Source organism: Helianthus annuus, chromosome 11 (genome assembly GCF_002127325.2).
Source record: "Helianthus annuus cultivar XRQ/B chromosome 11, HanXRQr2.0-SUNRISE, whole genome shotgun sequence".
Lineage (NCBI taxonomy): Eukaryota > Viridiplantae > Streptophyta > Magnoliopsida > Asterales > Asteraceae > Helianthus > Helianthus annuus.
In genome coordinates, this window is record NC_035443.2 from 43,960,581 (window position 1) to 43,984,331 (window position 23,751).

Below are 23,751 nucleotides of genomic sequence, written 5' to 3' on the forward strand. Positions count from 1 at the left end.
TTTGGTTTTCTTGGAGAATAACCTTCCCAGATCGGAAGCGGACACTTGTTATAACTGACACTTTGTTTCTTACTAGTATCCTTCTCTTTTGGCTTCTCATCTTGAAATGCTTCAAAACCTGCAACAGTTGGATAAATTCTATCAATCAAATAATCAGAACTTAAATAACTTTGCAGCAATCGTCTGATTCTTTCATTTTCTATCTTTTCTGTCTCTAACTCCTGCTTTAACTTTGCACATTCTTCAATATAGTGATTGATAGCCTTCTGCTTAGACATCATCACTGCATTCATCATGGTTAAAGCATCTTCTCTTTCTGAGTTTGTCTTTTGCAGACTATTCACTGTTCTATTCAACACATCATACGATTCTTTCATATACTTGACATCAAACAATAATTTTTCTTTCATCTTGTCAAGTTCACTATTCTTCTTGTCTTTTTCTTCACAATGTTTGCATGGTTCCAAACATTTTAAACAAGGTTTCGTGATCTCAACAATTTTTTCAACTTCAATAATCTTTTCAACTTCGACTATCTTTTCAACTTCAACCACCTTTTCAGCAATTTTAACATCTTCACTCTATTCAGACTTCTCTTTTTGAGCAACCTTTTTGCATTTTGCCTTTTTCTGATCTTTTGCTGCTCGTTTCTCCTTTAGCTTCTCCAGTCTATCTGCAAAATAAAATTTAAAACTTTCAGGAGATAATTGAGTTTTTCCAATGTTTATTTGTATTTCTTCTTCATCATCACTGCTATTAGTTGATGATCAAACACTTGTGTCTGTTCTGAACTGTCATCTGAAGAAACAGATTCTTCATCTTGTCTTTTTCCATCATCTGTAAACACATCCATCCACTCTTTCATCAAATCTGGTTCTTGAACTATTTGTGCAATGAATGCTCCTAACTTTGAATCAGCCGGAATGTATTTGTCCCAACTAAAACCTTCTGCCATTCTTTCATCATCTTGATTAACCAGATAAGCTTTCTTCTTTCCATCTTCAATAGCATGGGATGATGAAGGTTGTTGAGCAACTTGTTGACATATAGCTTTCCGATAATAATCATTATTCCCGAACGGATTTTGAGCTCCACCTGCTTCTCGATTGGTACATTCCCTCTTGAAATGTCCTTTTTCCCTGCATTGAAAAACAAGTAACTTTAGATTTATCAAAACCTAAAGTAGAAACATTAGCATCACGGAAGTCATCTCTTCCTGTAATCAGCTTAAATTTCTCAGCTCTCCTCAACACACTTGCTAAACACCACTTAATATCCATAAGCTCCATTTCCTCAGCATCGATCTGATCGTAATCCTCTTTTGTCAACATAGGATTTCCGATCCTTCCTGCAACCAAACCCTCATATGATTCTAATACTGTAGCTAGTAATGCCATATGACCTTTAGCAACTTCTTCAGAGAAATTTTGACCGTACTGAAGATGCAATGCAATGTTGCAGTGTAACACATGACCATTACTGTTGTTTGAACTTTAGAACTGATGATTTGAAGTTGAAACACTCGGATTAACATTCGAGTATGAAGAAAAACCACTGTTGCTGATTGGACTTTGATTCACTAATTCGGATGAGTTTTCTGCGCTGAAAGCAGTTTGGACCTTCGGATTTGCTTCAACATTATGAACATTCCCTTTGTAATACATCTTGATGTCTTGTTGACCACTTGGATTGTTCATTCTAGCAATCTTTTGTTGTTCAAGATCTTGTCCTACAATTTTCTCAATGAACTGAGAAATTGTCAATTTGTCATATTCTCCAGTGTTCTTTAAGATCATCAGATATGTACCCCATTCTTTCTGAGGTAAAGCATCAGCTAATTTGTCAACCCATTCTTCTCAATCTTTTTTTATATCTATCAAGGACATTGATCGCACTAAATAACAATATCTCCCAATCACTCTCTTTGTAGTTTCACCCTGCAAACTTGTAAACAGATCAAATTCTTTCTTTAATAATGATTTCTTACTTCTAATCATCTCAGTACTCCCCTCAAACTTAATTCGAAATGCTTCCCAAATCGAACGTGAAGTACCATCGTGTTGAAGTAATATAATGTCACACCCCGAAATTTCCACGTATTACCGGTGGGCCCGGTGGGAGTATCGTGATGTAGCTGATATCATCATAGTCAATCAACACAATTTAAATGCACAGCGGAAGCAAAAGATGAATCACATTACAAACCGAATAAATAGTAATATCAAAGTATCACAACGGACTGTAATGGATCCACAGACGGATCGAAAGATAAAAAGATTATTGTTCAATAGACTTTAACATCTAAAGCTTGCAAGACTTGAGTAATGATGCCAGGAGTAGCCAGCCTATTTCGTCTAGTACCTGCACTTAGCCATTTTTTGGAAAATACGTCAGTTTACACTGGTAAATACAATTAACTGACTCATTTTGAAAAGAGTTTAAGAAAATTGGTTTGAATGCACATGGCATAAAATATCTTTTATAACTTGGGACAATTATTTAAAAATAATCTTGTATACAGTTTTACTTATTTGTCGTCCATTAGAGCCGGTTTGAAGAGCCGGACAAGACTAACAGACACGCCACAGGTATAATGCCCATAAGGTTAATTCCTTTAAGTGGATTACCAGTTTTTACATAATGCAACTGTCAGGTGTATGCCTACACCCCGTGCTTAGGTCGTGGCCATTTCATGAATGATGCCAAGGATATCCGAGACATGGTCATTTAACCCCTAAATGCCATACACCAAATAATACAGATTAAAACAGGTTATGTAAATACATTAATCACAGTCCGATTTAAATGACTACACACCCAACCAAGCGGTATTATTATAATACCGTATCCCAAGCCCGTATAGGGAAAATAAGTTAAAAGTATTTACCTGAGCAAGTAATAACCACAAATAGCAAGTGCACATAGCTTTTACCGGGCTCCTCATCTGGAATGAAGGTTTAATAACCTATTAGATTCCTAACGGGTCTTAATTAAGCCTAGACTTAGACCGGTTAGTTTTAAAAGGAGATACGGTTCAAAACGCACGATTAAGTGAAGATCGGATTAGAATGTGGTTTAGACCCGACAAGCTTGGATACTTGTTTGATATGGTTAAACTAAACACATTCTGGAGTTTGAGATTAAAATGATAAGGTTTGACTCGTTTCGGCTAGTATATGCAAACTGGTTACATAAACCAATCCGAACGCGAAAAGTGCATAACGGGTAACCAAATGAGTCATGAACAGGTTTCCTAAGTTAATATGCCTTAAATATGTTGTGATATCAGTAGGATACCTTCCATTATGCCCAAAATGAATTTAAACTCAAATTATGCCCCGTAGGGGTATTTTGGTCATTTTAAAGCTCCAAGAGATTAATTATAAATCTGAGTTTCAGGTCAGAGATAATCAGTAAAAATATTCATTTTTATAAATCATAACAGTAGGGTATTACATGTATGTGAAATTTATCTTTTATAACCAAACTATGCACCATAGGGGCATTTTGGTAATTTCACTTAAGCTTAAATGGTAAAAATTAACATTCTGAGTTCAAAACTTTTGTTTACTGTTAAAGTATACAAATATACTAAAAATATCAGTAGGCATCAAACCTTATATGTTAAAAATGGTTTTAACTTATACCATGCGTTACAAATGCGTAAAAAGGCGATTTTAAGCGATTTCCGGGTTTTATAAGAAAATCAGATATTTTTATTATTTCAGAAAGCTTAAAATACTTTATTTATCATATGAAATCAGTAGCAAAAGGTTTGGTGTCAAAATGTTTTGTAAAACTCATTTTATAGGCCAAAAGGGCACAACCGACAATTACCGAATAAAGCTTAGAACCCTATGTTATGCTCAGCCTAAAAATAAATAAAAATCTTCAAATATCCCAGAATATTATTTTATATCAGCAGGTAAAAATTTTGGTATAAAAATTTGGGTTTAAATAGGCTATATGCTAATTACGCCGATTAATTAATAAAAAGTTTTCTAATTACGCTATTGAGCATAACTCCTAATCTAGACCTCAAACTGATGTGAAAATTTAGGGACATGTTTATATTTCAGTAATAAAGGTTTCTATCCTTTCACATTTTCAAAAATATCATTTTAAAGTCAAAAGGGCATAATGGTCAACAATTAAGCATATAACGGAAACATGCAAATGATTTGGATAACTAATGAACCAAGTTGTATAATCACAGAGGGTTATGCTAACATGTAACCTGGTCCTAATAAAGCTCTAAGGAATTTCTAAACTATGCTTTAATGGGTGAGAAAAGCAAAAGTCTACTTTTGCGATTTTCGGTTCCGAACCGAGCTTAGACTGAAAATTGTCGGGTTGAACATGTTTAGACATGTTCTTATATTAATTACCAAGTCATATGAGTGATAAAATAGGTTGCATGGCTTCTACATTGTTAATTATGTGTTTAATTGAAAATTAGCTTTCTGTTGACTTTTTATAATTAACTTTGACCCGACAGTTGACCTACTTAGAGTGGGAATCAGAGAATACCCTTTTAAGGGTTTATTACCCACATAATTACCAACTCAAAACTATTCTTAATTCGAGAGTTGACTGGACCATTAGTGATTAATCACTAAGTCAAACCTTAATTACGATAGGTTTGACTTTTGGTCATTAAACTAACTAAAACAGAAATCAGGAGGTTAAGGACACTTACAAAGGTCCTAAGCACGATTATGGATCCTAAGGAAACTTGTTGAAGACCAGAGAAGCTCCAGAGATCAGCTTGAAATGAATTTGAAGTGGCAAGTCCAAATGTTGCAACTTCTAGTTCTTTATATAAGGATCCATATTGCACAAGATCATCACACCCAAGTCTACATAAGTTCCCTGATCATCCCATGTGTCCCTATGCATGGAAAACCATTTGCCTAACTCCTGTATTTCGAAAACCATGCAAGTAAGGCGGTGTAACAGGCTGAACAGGCATCTGTCCATTTTCTGCTGCCAGCGACAGCCTTACGGACCATAATCAATATCCTTTGCGGTCCGTAAGCACCTCTTACGGACCGTAAGTCCAAACTTATACGGTCCGCAACCGACTTTGATCAAAGATGCCCAGTTACTGACCTTGTGGACCGTAAGCCCAAGGCTTTGTGATTCGTATCCGTCTTTCAATTATATTCACCCAGCTCTGCCATCTTACAGACCGTAAGGTGGTTCCTTTGCGGTCCGTAAGCCTTCATCAGAAGATAAAATCTTTGTAAACTTTTAGGTTTTGACCATGCAACTTTGCTAATACGAATCCAAGGTCTTAACCATCAGAATGGGACCACTTGATCAGTTCTGAAAAGCAATGAAAGCCTTGCCATGCACTTAGGTTATCTTGGATTCTTTTGAAAAAGGTCTTGAATGCAAAATTTGTCGTAACTGTTATGGGTCATTTTCTGAGTATACATATCCTGACTAATATCCCGCTTTTAATTGTTTATTTGTGACCAGGATGCTGGACGAGGATATTGCTAACATCCTGGGCGATATCCTGAGGTTGAGTGAATTAAACACGTGCAGGTTAATGGCTGCAAGTTACTAACGGTCATCAGGACTTCTTCTCCTTAAGACTCGGGCGAATTCGTTGTGAGGAAGCCGTTGAACCCGAAAGACTTGGTCCTCAACGTTCGAGTGTCGCTGGATCCCGGGAGTTTAGGATAGTTTGTTATTTTATCTTTACTATAAATAGATGGGGGCGGATCAGTTTAAGGCACATAATTTTTCACGAACACTCTCGTACACCTTCACTCTCTAGCTTACTGCGATCACCACACTTGTATCCAAATCATATTGTAACACTTAGTCGATCCGCACCACATCCTGCACTGTATCCTGAAGTTTGAAGTAATAAGAAGAACAAGGCAGCTGCGATTGTCAGCTCCCGAGGTTTTATGCCGGAGATCTAGATTGATCAAGGGCTTTCCTCGTACATCTCGTGTCAACCCCTTTACTTTTTGTTTTGGTCAAAAATTACCGAAGCAATTAAGTGATCAAATTAGTTAAGTGAGGTAGTGTGCTAAAAAGTGTGTTGAAAATATGCTGGTTATGTTCTTTGGAAAAACAGTGTTCAGGATACGGCTCAGGATATTGAGCTGTATCTACGATCAAACAATGAGCAAAAAGGTAAAGTAAATGACACGAGATGTACGAGGAAAGCCCTTGATCAATCTAGATCGCCGGCATAAAACCTCGGGAGCTGACAATCGCAGCTGCCTAGTTCTTCTTATTGCTTTAAACTTCAGGATACAGTGCAGGATATAGATCAGATCGCTATGTGTTACAATGAATTTTGTGAAAGTTGCGAGAGAGCAAGTGTTGAGAGTGTAGGGAGTGTGATTGTGATGTCCTAGTTGATCTGATATACCCACTATTTATAGTAACGAATTACAAACTAAAATTCCTATAAACATGGGATGCTCCGAATATTCCAATGTGAACGTTGTAGACCGAGTAATGCGGCTTCAACGGCTTCTTGTGAACGACTTGGACCGAGTCTTCAGTAGAAAAGGTCTTCATGAACGTTGCTAGCTTCTAACCCACGTATCTGCATTCAATCCGTTAGTGATCCTGAGGATACCATTCAGGATGTTACCAATATCCTGAGTCAGCATCCCGGATGTAAACAGATACAATATAAACAAGATATATATCAAGATATTTTCCAGGATATGGGCTCAGAATTTCACCCATAACAATTGTCCCCAAAAATGTTACCGTTTGACATCCTGCACTAACGGTTACATTTTTCACGGTGGCCGAGGTAATTAAAAGATAAGACCATTGATATGACAGCTTTCAACCACCCGGCCTATATTTACTCATCATGCTCTATATCTTCTCGTCCTTATCTCTCTTTTAACCACAATCGACAAGGAAAAAGGTAATATTCTCTCCCTCATCTTCGTATTCATCTTTTATCTTACTCCGGCAAGAATTCAGGCGACCAAATGCCTAGGCAAACGAGGTCCAGTTCAGGCGACTCGGCTCCCACATTCATCCAACAGAACCTTCTCCAAGAGCCGGAGAAGGAAGCATGTACCTTCCATAGTGCCCATCTGTCGGCCTTGAAATCCTCCGGCATCTTCCCGGAAGGGACCGTATTTAGACCGTTTGACCGGGAAATCCGGTCGGACATGGTCTCCAACGAGTGGATATGCTTTAGTGCTTTCCCTTTTACCCCAGGGCTACAATTCCCCTTTCCAGATTTCATCACCGAGTTCTTCAACATCACAAAAATCTCTTTCAGCCAAACCATGCCAATGCTCTGGCGTGTTTTATCCGTTCTTGACCAAATCAAGAGAAACCACATTCCTGATCTTTCTGTCCATGACCTCCCCCTAGCATACCGACTTAGATGCCACGGCTCTTCTCGATTCTTGTTTTACTCTACTTCTGGTGACCCACTGATACTTCGTGCCACCAGGAACGAGGATGGTTGGCAATCCAAATATTTCTTTGTAAAAAGGGATTCAATCCCTGGGGGAACGGATTATCCGATGAGATGGTTGAAGAAGGGTAGGATTTAGGGTTTAAAGATAATCCTGCCTCTTATCCTGCTTTATATCCTGAACTGACCAACTTTCTCTGTTGTGTATGCAGCTGATTTCAGGAAAGTTGCACCCCCCTCGCTGATTCTCAAAGAAGAATAGACGCCATTAGACTCCTTCCAGAGGCAGAGAGAAGTTTCAACCCATCTCCACCAACTCCAAGCCCTCTTTCAAGCGCAAACATGTCTGGTAAGGATCCTGCAAAATATCCTGTACATACATGTTTTTATTTGATATTATTAGGAGAGGTTTAGAATTTTACTCCCTGTGTGCAGATTCCAGCAAAGTTCCAGTCTATCTAGACCTCGACGAACTCGACAGCTATCCAACTCCAACCATAGTCAAGAAGGAGGCTCCTGCGGCCACCAGCTCCAAGCCACTCCCAGCTCCCAAGGCCAACCCAAGGACTCGTGCTTCCGCAGCGAAAAAGAGGAAGGGCCTTGAGGTCAGTGCTCCAAGCTCAGGAGGGTTCTCCTATGACGATCTCAGCTTTACCGATTCCTTAGAGCCAATGACATCCTTCCTTAACAAGGTAATATCCTGACGCATACTCTGCATATATATCCTGCACATATATCCTGCACGGATATCCTAACAGGATATCCTGATAGGATATCTTGGTCATTATATATATATATTCTAACTCGTACCTGTTATTGGTGCACAGGGCCTCCAGCATTTGCTCCACTTGTACAATGATGCATGTGGTACCGTCGCACTTCATGAAGCCAGGATCAAGCAGCTTGAAACTACTGTTGCCGACCAAGGTGCCATTGCTGAAGCGAAGAGTCGGCACTATGAGGATAAGCTGAAAAAGGTCACTCAGGATGCCGAGCTCAAATTGGCCACCATGCAAATGGATCATGATCAGGCCATGATCAATTTCTGGGAAGGAATCAAGACCTCTGCTATTGTCTCCCTGTTACAAGCACGCATCAAGATGGCTTATGAGGCCAAGGAGACAGGTCTTGTTTGTCCATCCTGGCCAATTGAATCTTGGGTTGCCAAGTTGAAGGAGCTTGGAGGCAAAGCTGTGCCACTCCCATCTGAAGCCGGTTAATCTTCCAAGTCAGCGGAGGTGGCAGATCAGGCTGGAAACAAGAAGGATGCCGGAGCGGATGCTGGCGAGGATGCTGGACAGGATGCTGGTGAGGATGCTGGTGCTGAGAAGCCGGGGAAAGCAGGAGAGGATGCCGCTGTGTGAGGGCAGCTGAGTGGGCGATGATGGATATTGATGCCTAGGCCGGAGCCCACTTTTTTAGGTTTAATGGTTGATGTCTTGAACAATTTACTTTTCTTGTCTGTCAAACAATTTTAATTTCCTGCATGTAGACAATATGATGGCCAAAGGTGGAGGGATCCTGAGTTTCAGGACGAAGCCCTTGGTCATCAGTTAGTATGGTTTATTTTGAACGCTTTTTAACAAGTGAAGGTGGAGGTATCTTGGGTTCCAAGACGAAGCCTTCATTTGTTAAGTAAATATGTTAGGAAACTAATTATGCTTTTGGTGGATGGGTCTCGGTTTGAGACGAAGCCAAGAGCATAATCTTTTGCTATGTTAATAATATAACCATTTTTTGGCTTTATATAAATTTCTCTTGTGAAAATTGTTTTGTTTGAACGTTTTTCAGAACATATTATAAATGTATCCCAGTAAATATCCTGAAAAATATTCTGATTAAAATACAACCTATTAGTCGTCTAAATAAAAAGGAAAGATCATACCAGAGATTCTTATTGAATCAATTTTAATTCTTCATTATAAGCTTGTCCCCAGTGCATACTTATAAACTCGAATCCATCCTCAGAATAGTATGATGTATGTCCCCTGTACTTAACATAGAAACACAACTGTATTCATATTTTTGACTCGAATGAATTCCGAATACCCCAGGGCAAAACCCTTGATATCTTGAAACGAACCCTTAGTATACTGGGGATAAACCCCGAGTTTCATGCGCTACAGGCGAAAGTGTATAAACTCCAAGACTTAGAAAGGTGAAAACCTTTAAACCTTAGAGAGTATGAAAATACCCTTTCGTGAGAGAGGGTGATCAATCCTCATATACCTTTAGAATTCAGGATATAGCCAACAGTAACGAAATTGTCAGCCACTTTTACATGGACTGGTCCCGCCACCTTGAACTATCCCTGAATAACTTGCGCTCCAGGCGGGGTGTTTAAACCCAATTCGGGAGAAAGGTGAATACCTTTAAACCTGTGAAGGGATTAGTATCCCTTAAACGTGAGAGAGGGGGCCAATCCTATAATCTTCTGAGTTATCCTGAGTACACATCCTGGAGCCATATCCTGGAGCATATGCTGTAAAACAATCGTAAACTAAGGTGGGTGTTAGCTTGGCTAACACCCCTCCGATGCCTAAGTCAGTATTGGGTTCAAGATAATAAACATATATATTTAAAAGAGATAGGATACATACCATTCTGAGATAGAAATTAAATTCTATTCTTACTTGAAATAGAGCTTTAAGTGTACAGCATTCCAAGACCTTGGTAGCATATCCCCTTCCATATTCTTGAGTCTGTATGCTCCTTTCCCTGCTTCTGATTCAACTTCGTATGGTCCTTCCCATTTTGGAGCTAACTTGCCATCGGCAGGATTAGTAGTATTCTGAAAAGCCTTCCTTAGCACCCAATCACCCACTTGAAATCTCCTAGTCCTTATATTCTTGTTATATGCTCTGGATATTCTTTGTTGATACGCTGCCATCCTTAGCCTTGCTGCGTCTCTTCTTTCGTCTATGGTATCCAAATCTTGACATAAGGCTTCAGGATTCTGTTCAGGATTCTGTAGGATAGATCTTGCAGTAGGTATCACCATTTCCGTTGGAATTACTGCTTCTGCTCCGAATACTAAGGAGAATGGGGTTTGGCCGGTTGCATTTTTTACCGTTGTCCTGTCAGCCCATAACACAAAGGGTAATTCCTCTGCCCATCTTCCTTTTTTGGCTCCAAGTCTCTTCTTTAAGTTGTTCACTATTATCTTGTTTGAAGACTCAGCTTGCCCATTCGCTTGAGGATGCACCGGAGTAGACGTTATCATCTTGATTCCCCAACTTTTGCAAAAGTCAGTAGTCCTTTTGCTTATAAACTGGGACCCATTATCACAAATAATTTCAGCTGGTACTCCAAACCTGGTCAGGATATTCCTCTTTATGAAGGATACTACTTCTTGGTCTCTAACTTGCACAAATGCTTCAGCTTCAACCCACTTAGAGAAATAATTCGTCATTGCCAGCATAAAGACTTTTCCTCCCGGAGCTTTTGGTAACTTCCCTACTATATCCATCCCCCATTTCATGAACGGCCAAGGGGATGCTACAGGATATAGTGGTTCAGCTGGTTGATGCAATATGTTACTATGCCTCTGACATGCATCACATCTTCGAGCATATTCTGCAACATCTTTTCTCATTGCTGGCCAATAATAACCTGTCCTCAGCACTTTCGAAAATAATGACCTGCCCCCGGTATGGTTACCACAATCCCCTTCATGTATATCCTGAAGTACTTCTTTGGCTTCAGGATCCTCCAAGCATCTCAAGTATGGCCCTGCAAGAGATTTTTTATATAGAATATTATTTATGATAGTGAATCGTGATACCTTCATCCTAAATGCCTTAGGATTTTCGTCTTCGGGAATATGTCCTTCCTTGAGATATCTCATAATTGGAGTTGTCCAGGATTTAGGATCCTCTTCAGGATACACCACTTCAGGATCTTGAATACTTGCTACTTCCTTATGCTGAGGATCCGTTGCAGGATACAGGATATGTAATATCGGTATTGGGATTCCTTCTGGTATCCTAATTGATGATCCCAAGTTTGCCAATGCGTCTGCTTCGGCGTTATCCTCTCTTGGTACCTGTTCAAGTGTAAAAACATCGAAATATCCTGCTAATTTTTTAAGAATACCGAGGTATTCCATTAGTTTCTCACCCTTGATTGCATAGGATCCATTAAAATGATTAGTAATTAACAAGGAATCAACATATACTTGCAAATTCTTAATATTCATATTCTTAGCCAATTCTAATCCTGCGATTAAGGCTTCGTATTCTGCCTCATTATTAGTAGCAGGGAATTCACATCTAACAGCCTGGGGTATTATGTCCCCCTGTGGAGATTTTAGTAGTATTCCTAATCCTACTCCTCTTACATTAGATGCACCATCGGTATATAATGTCCAGGATCCTGAGGATTCTCCTAACTGTTGAACTTCTAGGTCTACCTCATCCTGAATGTCACTACTAAAATCAGCCACAAAGTCAGCTAAAGCCTGAGACTTTATGGCATTTCTAGGTTCATATACTAAATCATAAGCACTCAACTTTACTGACCACTTAGCCATTCTGCCTGACATTTCTGGTTTCCTAAGCACATTCTTAACAGGATAATTAGTCTTAACGTGAATCCTATGTGTTTCAAAATAATGTCTAAGCTTTGTTGATGCCATTACTAGAGCCAGTATTAGTTTTTCTAGGTGAGAATATCTAGTTTCAGCATTTAACAAACTTTTGCTAACATAATAAACAGGATACTGCTGACCTTCGTGATCCTTTACGAGTACTGCACTTACTGCATTTCCTGATACTGCCAGATACAAGGATAATGGTTCACCATCCTCAGGCTTCATCAATAGAGGTGCGGTTGAGAGATACTGCTTCAAATCCTGCAGGGCTGCTTCATGCTTCTCACCCCACTCAAACTTTTTATTCTTTTTCAGGATATCATAGAATTCTTTACACTTTTCCGAGGATCTAGATATGAATCTATTTAAGGCTGCCACTCGTCCTGTTAACCGTTGGACATCCTTCATATTTGAGGGAGACTTTATATTCAAGATAGCTTTGATCTGCTCCGGGCATGCCTCTATCCCTCTTTTCGTCACCATGTATCCTAAAAACTTTCCTGCCCCCACTCCAAAATGACACTTTGCAGGATTAAGTTTCATATTATACTGGTCCAGGATATCGAATGCTCCTTTAATATCCTGAAGATGATCCTCAGCTTTCTTGGATTTGACCACCATATCATCAATGTACACTTCCATGGTGTCCCCCAGTTTGTCTTTAAACATCATATTCACCAATCTCTGGTACGTTGCACCTGCATTTTTTAAACCGAAAGGCATAGCAGTATAACAATAAATACCTGTTGGTGTCATGAAAGCAGTATCCTCCTCGTCCGAAGGTTCCATTTGAATCTGCTGGAATCCTGAGGATGCATCCATGAAGGTCAACATTTCATGACCAGCAGTGGCATCCACCATCGAGTCTATATGAGGCAGAGGGAATGAGTCTTTTGGACAAGCTTTGTTCAGGTCCGTGTAGTCTACACAGACTCTCCACTTCCCATTCTTCTTTTGAACCACCACCACATTTGCTAGCCATCTAGGGAATTTGACTTCTCTAATCATCCTGGACTTCAGCAATCTTTCAACTTCCTCTTGGATAATTGCATTCCGCTCAGGGGCGAATTTCCTTCTCTTTTGTTGTATAGGCTTGAACGACCTGTCAATTCCAAGCTTGTGAGTAATAATGTCTTTAGATATACATGTCATATCCTCATGCTTCCATGCAAACGTTGACATCCTGCATTTCAAAAAGTTAATTAATTGTTCTTCAATATCCTGAGGGATATTGGTTCCCACGAGCACCGAAATATCGGGATTATCCTGGTCTAGGATAATTTTCTTCACATCCTGCTCCGGATCCTCCACGATATCCTGGGCCCGGGTCTTTAATCGAGGATTTCATCGAGGATGAGTAGCATTCTTTCGCCTCCTGCTGATCACTGTCGATCTTGACAACCCCCAAGGGGTAGGGATCTTGATGCATTGATGATACGTTGATGGAACGGCCTTCATATCGTGGATCCATGGTCTTCCTAGGATGATGTTATAGCAGGATAGAGAATCCATCACACAGAAACGTTGCATTTTGTTGACTCCTTCAACATATACGGGTAGCCTTATCTCTCCCACTGTGTTCCTAGCTTCTCCACTGAAACCAACGAGCACAGTAGACTTCGAAGTGATATCCATCGGAGACACATTCATCCTCTTCAGAGTCTCCAGTTGTATTATGTTGACGGAGCTGCCATTATCAACCAATATCCTGCGTACAAAATGGTTAGCCACATATAATGTTATTACCAGAGCATCATGGTGAGGATCCTGGACAGTATCCCTATCATCTGCATCAAAAGTGATCACTTTGTCAGTTGTGAGCGTGGTCATCCTGCTAGGTTTGTCTCCCCTCTCGGCCTTAGCTTCCTTTGCATGTCTCTTGGCCGCCGAATACGAAGTTCCGCAAATGTCGGATCCTCCTGAAATGAAGTTGATTATCTTGGCATCGGCGGGAGGTGATGCCGCTCGCTCAGGATCCTTCTCAGTATCCTGATCCTTATTCTTCTTTCTTCCTAAGAGATCTTTCAAATATCCCTTGCTTAGAAGGTAGCTGATTTCTTTCCTTAGAGCGATGCAATCCTCAGTCATATGTCCAAAATCTTCGTGGAAAGCACACCATTTCGACTTGTCTTTCCAATCTGCTTTTTGTTGATTCTTTCGAGGCCACCTGGCTTTATCTCCCAAACCCTGCATAGCATACATTAGTTCAGGTATATTAATAGAAAAACAATATTCAGATAATTCAGGATATTCTTCAGGATCCTCGTCTTCAACAGCATTCACTCTCTTGTTATCATTTCTGCCATATGGTTTAGAGCGATATGGTCTATATGAGGATTCCGATTTCCTGTTGGTCGATTCATATGTTGAGGATGCATTCATCTTTTCTTGCATTTTTCTGTCATCCTCCAACCGAATATATCTTAGAGCCCTGTTCCGGGCTTCATCCAGGTTCCTGCATGGGTTCATTACAAGGTCTTGATAGAATTGAGAATCCTTTTGCAGCCCCATCTTGAAAGCTTGCACAACCGTTGCAACATCAAGATGAGGAATGTCTAGTGATTCCCGGCTGAACTTGTTCACATAATCCCTAAGGGATTCCTGAGGCCCTTGTGTTATCCTGTAGAGATCACTTGTTAATTTTTCAAAGCTTCTACTACAAGAAAATTGACTATTAAATAAATTTACTAAGTGAGCAAAAGATGTAATCGAATGTGGAGGAACATTCAGGAGCCATTTCAAAGCCGATCCTGTCAAGGTTGAACCAAAACCCTTGCACAAGCAGGCTTCCTTGAGATCTGGAGGGATAGGGTTGATCTCCATCCTTTCCCTATACTGGGCAATATGCTCTTCAGGATCCGTGGTTCCGTCGTAAAGTTTCATGTTCGGAGTCTGAAATCTTTTTGGGATTTCAGCATCACATATAGGATGCACGAACCGAGATACCCTGTGGCTATCCTGGGACACTTCAGGAATTGGCTGCACCACCCCAGGTACACCGGATATCATATCCTTTAATTTCTGAAGTTCCCTGGATAATTCTGACGCTACAGTTGTATCCTGCAAAGATCCAACACTGTTAGTGGTAATAGCATCATTATTATTTGATATGTTACCCGTTAGAGGATTTTGCCCATATCCTGAAGCATATCCTGAGCTCCTCACAGTCGATATCCTGACCGAGGAGGGTATTTCAGGAGTATGATTTTGAGGAAGGCTGGGCACGATATTCCCCCTGTTATCTTCAGCATACACAGCTGAACTAAAGTTCAACACTCTGGGATGTAATGGAGTGACATTATCCTCAGCAGATCTGCTCGAGCCAGACTTCAGGAGTTGTATTTCCCTTAAAAGCATTTGGTTTGTTTCCTGTTGCTGCCTCATTTGTTCCTGCACACTTCCAAACAAGGTTAGAATTTCATCGTTAGAAGCTAAAACAGGAGCAGATCCCTGGACACTCCGAGTAGGGATAACATCTTGAGATTGTGTAGAGGCTGGCATCCTTGGAGGAGGCGGTGGAAGCACCGAACCAACTGTTGCAGAAGTCGTAGCAGACACAGTAGAAGAGCTCATGTTTGATCTTGAGGCCATTGTAAACAATGTGGCAAAAAGTTTTGAAAACAGAAAACCAATTAACGATTCACCGAGATTTTTAGTAAAGAGAGCACCACTTGCCCCACGGTGGGCGCCAAATTGTTTTGGTCAAAAATTACCGAAGCAATTAAGTGATCAAATTAGTTAAGTGAGGTAGTGTGCTAAAAAGTGTGTTGAAAATATGCTGGTTATGTTCTTTGGAAAAACAATGTTCAGGATACGGCTCAGGATATTGAGCTGTATCTACGATCAAACAATGAGAAAAAAGGTAAAGTAAATGACACGAGATGTACGAGGAAAGCCCTTGATCAATCTAGATCGCCGGCATAAAACCTCGGGAGCTGACAATCGCAGCTGCCTAGTTCTTCTTATTGCTTTATGTAACAACCCTCACTAAAAATTAATATTTAGTATGATAATTATGCAATAAGGAAACCCTAATTAAGTTTAGTATGATTAATTAATCAGTTAATCAATATTAATTAAGCTAACAAGATTAATTAAGCTAAGTAAGGTCTATTAAAAATAGATATATATAAGGTTGTATAAGAACGTTTAATATTAATAATAAAATATATTATTTTATTTTCCTTACTCCGTTTTTAATGAAACTTAGGTTAAAACGTAGATAAAAATATGCTCGTTCTATTGACATATTCGTCGTTTTATAAAACGTCATATTTTAAAAGTTATACAAGAAAAACGAGTTAAGCAGCTGAAATAAAATAACTAAGCTAGCTAGCAAGCACGTCAAGCTAGCTAGCAAGCACGTCAACTTATCCCACATCGACAGAATATGAAATTGAGCTGCCTGCTTGCTTGCTATAAATAAGAAGCTTAGGATTCATTTTTCTTTGCTCAATTCTTTTCTTCTTCTCTCTATACGTTGGTGTTCTAACCAATAATTCCTCGATCGCTATTACGATTGAGTTTCCGGGATTAATATATCCAAGGAATGCCTAAGTGCCGCCCACATTGGGTTATGCTTTATCGATCGTCGGTAATCCGATGAATGAGCCGAAGCATTGTACTTTATCGTTGTCGATAATTCGATAATGAGCCGAAGTACTATACTTTATCGTTTGTCATTTTGATAAATGAGCCGAAGTATTACACTTAGACATTCATTAGAAATTGATCTCGGGAAATTATCGTAACTGCTGTATCGATCATTAACCCGGTTTTTATGAAATTCGTTAGGGTTCGAATCTCATGACTACCGTTAAGGTTTGATCTGGGTTTTACACCAATACGTATTCTATTTTGTTAAACTTACCAAAAATACTCCCAACTACACCCTTACAATCAAACAAACTATTAAATCATCAGAAAATCCAGAATAATAAAGTACATGCTTAATTATCGGGAAAAGTAGAATCAAGAAGTTTGTTAATTCAAATACTGCATGCTGATTTGTGAGTTATTCTCTTTTTATAAATTCTTTTATCACAGTTTGTGATTGTTTACAATACTCCAAATTATTTTCAGAATTATAACTTACAGTGATTAAGTTTATGTGAATCACCAAATTACAGCCGGTATGTGGGGTATTGTATACATTACTTGATAATCGTCACCATTGGGGCAGCCATTGGGTGATATGACCATAATCACAGATACCATTGGACGTAAGGGCCAATGGATCGAGTGGTAAAGTACTGTGGGTAGTTGGTTGATATCAGGATACATTGTAAAAGATCTTATCACTGTGAATTATAACAAATGTGTCGTTTTCAGTAAAATGAATAATTCACTCAGTATTTCCCGCTGACAAAATCTTTTTAAAACGCGTTTCAGGTAATTACAATAGATTGGAGCAAGGATTGGATCCGACACTGAAGGACTTCAAGAAGTGGCTTATTTTCAAATTAAGAAATATTGTTTTTATTTAAAAGCTACCTTTATAAAACATGGAATTTATTCCATCTTTTTAAATAAAATCCGGTGTTTCTAAACTCTGATATTTTTCCTAACTCACGGTCCTGATGAAATTCCGCTGCAATGTTTTTCAAAATAATCACCGGTACCACTGGACTGCTCACGGCACCGATTCCGGCCAGATGGGGTCGGGGGTCGTGACAGAAGGTGGTATCAGAGCTAAGCCACTGCTTTAAGCCTATAAGTGTTGTGATAACAATACTTAAGCTTAAATATAAGAGTTAGGAAATTGCTATTAACATAACTGGTAGCACATCTGATAGTATTTAGACTTGAACATAAGAAAAGATGCCTTAGTATAAGCTAAGCCACTTGTTTACGCAAATAGGTGTTATAATAATACCTAAGCTTAAACGGAAAGTTAGAAACTTAATATTATTTGATAGCACTCTGAATGATATTTAGACTCGAACTTAAGAATTTTGTCTTAATATAAGCTTCAAGATAAAATTTCTTATATGAGTATAAAGAAGTATAATTGGTATTTAATAAGAATAACGACTAGCAGGCAATAACATTTAATTGCTATTTATTCTTGTGTATTGGTATTACTTGGTCAAGAATAAAGATATATTATGGAAATACAAATTTCCTTAATTCTGGATAAAAGCCCTAATAAAAGAGGCACTTTTAAAATTTTGAAAAGATACTATTTATGGGAAATAGAAAATTTTCTCCGGCAAAACTGGGTATAGAGTAGCAGACTCTCCAGCTTGTCCGGATATACTGAAATTACCGCTCCGGCGCGAACCGGATAAGACGGGATAAATGGTATGTCAAACCAGTAACAAGATTTCCCTAAATACTATCATGACCAAATATCTGACTGGTTTTTGGAAATATGAATCTATTATATACATTTAACCCTATGAAAGGTATGTATATTACAACATGTGAAATATATAATATAGATATGTATATCTATAAGGAATTCCAAAAAGTTAATTAAGAATAAAGCACAAGCATATGTATATAGATTTCTTTATCAAGAATCTTTCGCATATATCTTTAATTTTGATGTCAAACATTCTTTCGTTTGATCATCTACCTCGTAACTCGTGCAACAAAATAATACTGGAAACCCATTAAGTTGGGACACCATCAAAAATATATAAGAATTTCCAATACGTTACCATAAATTACTAACGCTAGTAAGAAGCCGGTAAAGTTGTGCTAATGCACAAGAAAACACATGAAACTTAAATTATACATCCACAGATGTTGAAGTTTATCACACACGACTTCCAAAGGCAAGATCTTTGAAAAATATAAATTAGGCACGATGATACCTACACTAATTCCATCAGTAAAAGAACTCCTAAATCAAAAATCGGCACTTTGCCACATGATCTTACAAACGATCAAAATGTCGCTGAGGTACGTTGGAACAATATTTCACAAACATCGGTGCATAGTCTAACCTGAGTCATAATTGCTAGCACTACAAAAGAAGTCATATATTTTTGCAAATCCCTGATTTCATTTCACTTCATTCGACATTCTCTGATAATGTTATTTAACAAATAGTTATCACACGAAATTTCAGATAAGAAGATTCTTATATTTCTTTCGTTGCAATTCTAACTTCTGCCTATAATAAGTTGACTTTCGTGTTCTTTTAATGGTCATCATACCATAAAGAATTCTTTCATAATAGCAAATATTGATCCATTTCGTTTCTTGTATAAATCCACACGATACACATGCACTATTTGTTGCGCATGTGGTTCATTTGAGTTATAAGACCCTAGGAAGGCATCCTTTCAATTTGTTGTTTTATCAAAAGTTCAAATATCGTTCCGCTATACTTGATCTTTGCATTGTAAACCGCGTTTTTACAAAGCAATGACTCTTTAATATCGAATCAATGAATTTATTGAAAAACTCGATTTTCTTTTGAAAGGGATACATGGTTTCTTTGTGATCATGTTTGAACTTTCTTATTAAAACTCGTTTTATCCAAACCCAGTTAACTTGCTCGCAATACATACTCAATTCGAAGTCCCATATGATGGATTGAAACCATCATATTCAAAATAATCCTAACAAGCACTTCAATTCTCTTAAAACCATAATATGCTTGTTTAGTCTTCTAATTCATCAAATCATCTTTTTGATCACGATCACTTTATGATGACATTTTCACAAAATTAAAGATTACGCTAATCTAAGATTTAATTATTTATTTATATTGAATCCGCTTTATTGATTTATTTTATAAAAACAATCTTAACAAAATTATGTGCTAAAACAATGATCCACCATTTCATGTCCTAATTCCGTAGTCCTTACAACCAATCGAGCCTTTCATGATATTTCTTATCTTTCATTTATCGAAAAACATTGTATAAACTTAATTGATTATATATGAAAACTTACAATATAGTACTCCTATATTTAAAATTCTTGTTAAACCATTAAGGTAAAGAATTTATATTTTATGTATAAAATTTTGTTTAAAGTATATTCTCATTTAAGTTTATGCCTTTATCATTGGTAATTAATATTAGTTTTACTATTAGTAATAATATATTAATAGTAATAGTGTTAGTATTATTTTCAGATACTAGGATTATTATCAAGGGCAAGTATTGGATAGCCTAGCCTTAGTTAGGCATGGACTGGCCACCTATGCTTAAACAAGGCAGCACTAACCAATATCTGACCATGATAATGACTCGTTAATAAACTAAGTCATCATACTTAATTAATAAATTTCAATTATATGTAAAAACATTTATATATATATATAGAAATATATATATACTTCGTACTGTAAAGAGAAAACATATTTTCACCTAAATATTCATAAACAAGACATATCAGTATATTGTCAAAGTTACCACAGGTTTTGATATTTTAAACCTATCTATATTTTATTATTCTACTTTATGATAACATAAAAAGGAAAAGATATTTAGTAAATCAAAATATCCCCTATCTTTAATCAAACATTTTGATTAAAATCATCCGAATATAATTATGTATTCAGACAAAAATATACTAACTTTATTATCTTTTCATGTATTCTTACAAATCACCCATCTCAGCACATTGATTTTCTCGTAGCATAATTCAATATTTGACGAATCATTTTCATGTTTTCATTTCATTTTGAACCAGTCAATCTTAAGTCTTCCTTAGGTACCAATCAAGGTAAGTTTTCTTCTGACAAAGAATTTTACTAATTTCCAAAAAGTTCTTCACATTCATTTTAAGAATCTATAGATCATATATCTTTTGACTTGAACCCAATCACCTTGAAAAACTATACCATTTCATCTCATTCGTTTAAACATTTCATCTTTTGAAATATCTAGATTCGCTTCCTTGAAACTCACAATTTCGAAAACGGTGAATTATTCGGTCATCATTATTGAATTCTTTCAAATCATTACCAACGCTTTGTAGCATCCGAATAGAGTTGTAGCCTGTGTTAAACCCTATTCATGAGTCATTCGTTTGATTTGTCATATTCTTGGTACAATTATGTACTCAGATTACAATACACTAAATCCTGTTATCTATTACCATTTAAGTAAACAATACTGATTTTCGGATCACCATTAACAAATTATTTTCCATACTCCCATTCACAAATAGATATTTATCGAATCGGAATCTCCTTCAATTAATTAAAGTAAGTTCATTTTGAATATTAAATCTAATTGTTTCTATAAATCATTTTTATTTTTAAAATGTTCATACCCCTCAAAATATCTTTTGACTCCATTCCACGATACATTGCTTCTCCTAATTAAAAGAAGAAACAAAATTCCAAGAAAATATCATCGTCCAAATCTCGAGGACGAGATTTTTATTAAGGTGGGGAGGATGTAACAACCCTCACTAAAAATTAATATTTAGTATGATAATTATGCAATAAGGAAACCCTAATTAAGTTTAGTATGATTAATTAATCAGTTAATCAATATTAATTAAGCTAACAAGATTAATTAAGCTAAGTAAGGTCTATTAAAAATAGATATATATAAGGTTGTATAAGAACGTTTAATATTAATAATAAAATATATTATTTTATTTTCCTTACTCCGTTTTTAATGAAACTTAGGTTAAAACGTAGATAAAAATATGCTCGTTCTATTGACATATTCGTCGTTTTATAAAACGTCATATTTTAAAAGTTATACAAGAAAAACGAGTTAAGCAGCTGAAATAAAATAACTAAGCTAGCTAGCAAGCACGTCAAGCTAGCTAGCAAGCACGTCAACTTATCCCACATCGACAGAATATGAAATTGAGCTGCCTGCTTGCTTGCTATAAATAAGAAGCTTAGGATTCATTTTTCTTTGCTCAATTCTTTTCTTCTTCTCTCTATACGTTGGTGTTCTAACCAATAATTCCTCGATCGCTATTACGATTGAGTTTCCGGGATTAATATATCCAAGGAATGCCTAAGTGCCGCCCACATTGGGTTATGCTTTATCGATCGTCGGTAATCCGATGAATGAGCCGAAGCATTGTACTTTATCGTTGTCGATAATTCGATAATGAGCCGAAGTACTATACTTTATCGTTTGTCATTTTGATAAATGAGCCGAAGTATTACACTTAGACATTCATTAGAAATTGATCTCGGGAAATTATCGTAACTGCTGTATCGATCATTAACCCGGTTTTTATGAAATTCGTTAGGGTTCGAATCTCATGACTACCGTTAAGGTTTGATCTGGGTTTTACACCAATACGTATTCTATTTTGTTAAACTTACCAAAAATACTCCCAACTACACCCTTACAATCAAACAAACTATTAAATCATCAGAAAATCCAGAATAATAAAGTACATGCTTAATTATCGGGAAAAGTAGAATCAAGAAGTTTGTTAATTCAAATACTGCATGCTGATTTGTGAGTTATTCTCTTTTTATAAATTCTTTTATCACAGTTTGTGATTGTTTACAATACTCCAAATTATTTTCAGAATTATAACTTACAGTGATTAAGTTTATGTGAATCACCAAATTACAGCCGGTATGTGGGGTATTGTATACATTACTTGATAATCGTCACCATTGGGGCAGCCATTGGGTGATATGACCATAATCACAGATACCATTGGACGTAAGGGCCAATGGATCGAGTGGTAAAGTACTGTGGGTAGTTGGTTGATATCAGGATACATTGTAAAAGATCTTATCACTGTGAATTATAACAAATGTGTCGTTTTCAGTAAAATGAATAATTCACTCAGTATTTCCCGCTGACAAAATCTTTTTAAAACGCGTTTCAGGTAATTACAATAGATTGGAGCAAGGATTGGATCCGACACTGAAGGACTTCAAGAAGTGGCTTATTTTCAAATTAAGAAATATTGTTTTTATTTAAAAGCTACCTTTATAAAACATGGAATTTATTCCATCTTTTTAAATAAAATCCGGTGTTTCTAAACTCTGATATTTTTCCTAACTCACGGTCCTGATGAAATTCCGCTGCAATGTTTTTCAAAATAATCACCGGTACCACTGGACTGCTCACGGCACCGATTCCGGCCAGATGGGGTCGGGGGTCGTGACACTTTAAACTTCAGGATACAGTGCAGGATATAGATCAGATCGCTATGTGTTACAATGAATTTTGTGAAAGTTGCGAGAGAGCAAGTGTTGAGAGTGTAGGGAGTGTGATTGTGATGTCCTAGTTGATCTGATATACCCACTATTTATAGTAACGAATTACAAACTAAAATTCCTATAAACATGGGATGCTCCGAATATTCCAATGTGAACGTTGTAGACCGAGTAATGCGGCTTCAACGGCTTCTTGTGAACGACTTGGACCGAGTCTTCAGTAGAAAAGGTCTTCATGAACGTTGCTAGCTTCTAACCCACGTACCTGCATTCAATCCGTTAGTGATCCTGAGGATACCATTCAGGATGTTACCAATATCCTGAGTCAGCATCCCGGATGTAAACAGATACAATATAAACAAGATATATATCAAGATATTTTCCAGGATATGGGCTCAGAATTTCACCCATAACACTTTTTGCTCATTGTTTGATCATAGATACAGCTCAATATCCTGAGCCGTATCCTGAATACTGTTTTTCTAAACAACTTAACCAACATATTTTCAACACACTTTTTAGCACACTACCTCACTTAACTAATTTGATCACTTAATTGCTTCGGTAATTTTTGACCAAAACAATTTGGCGCCCACCGTGGGGCAAGTGGTGCTCTCTTTG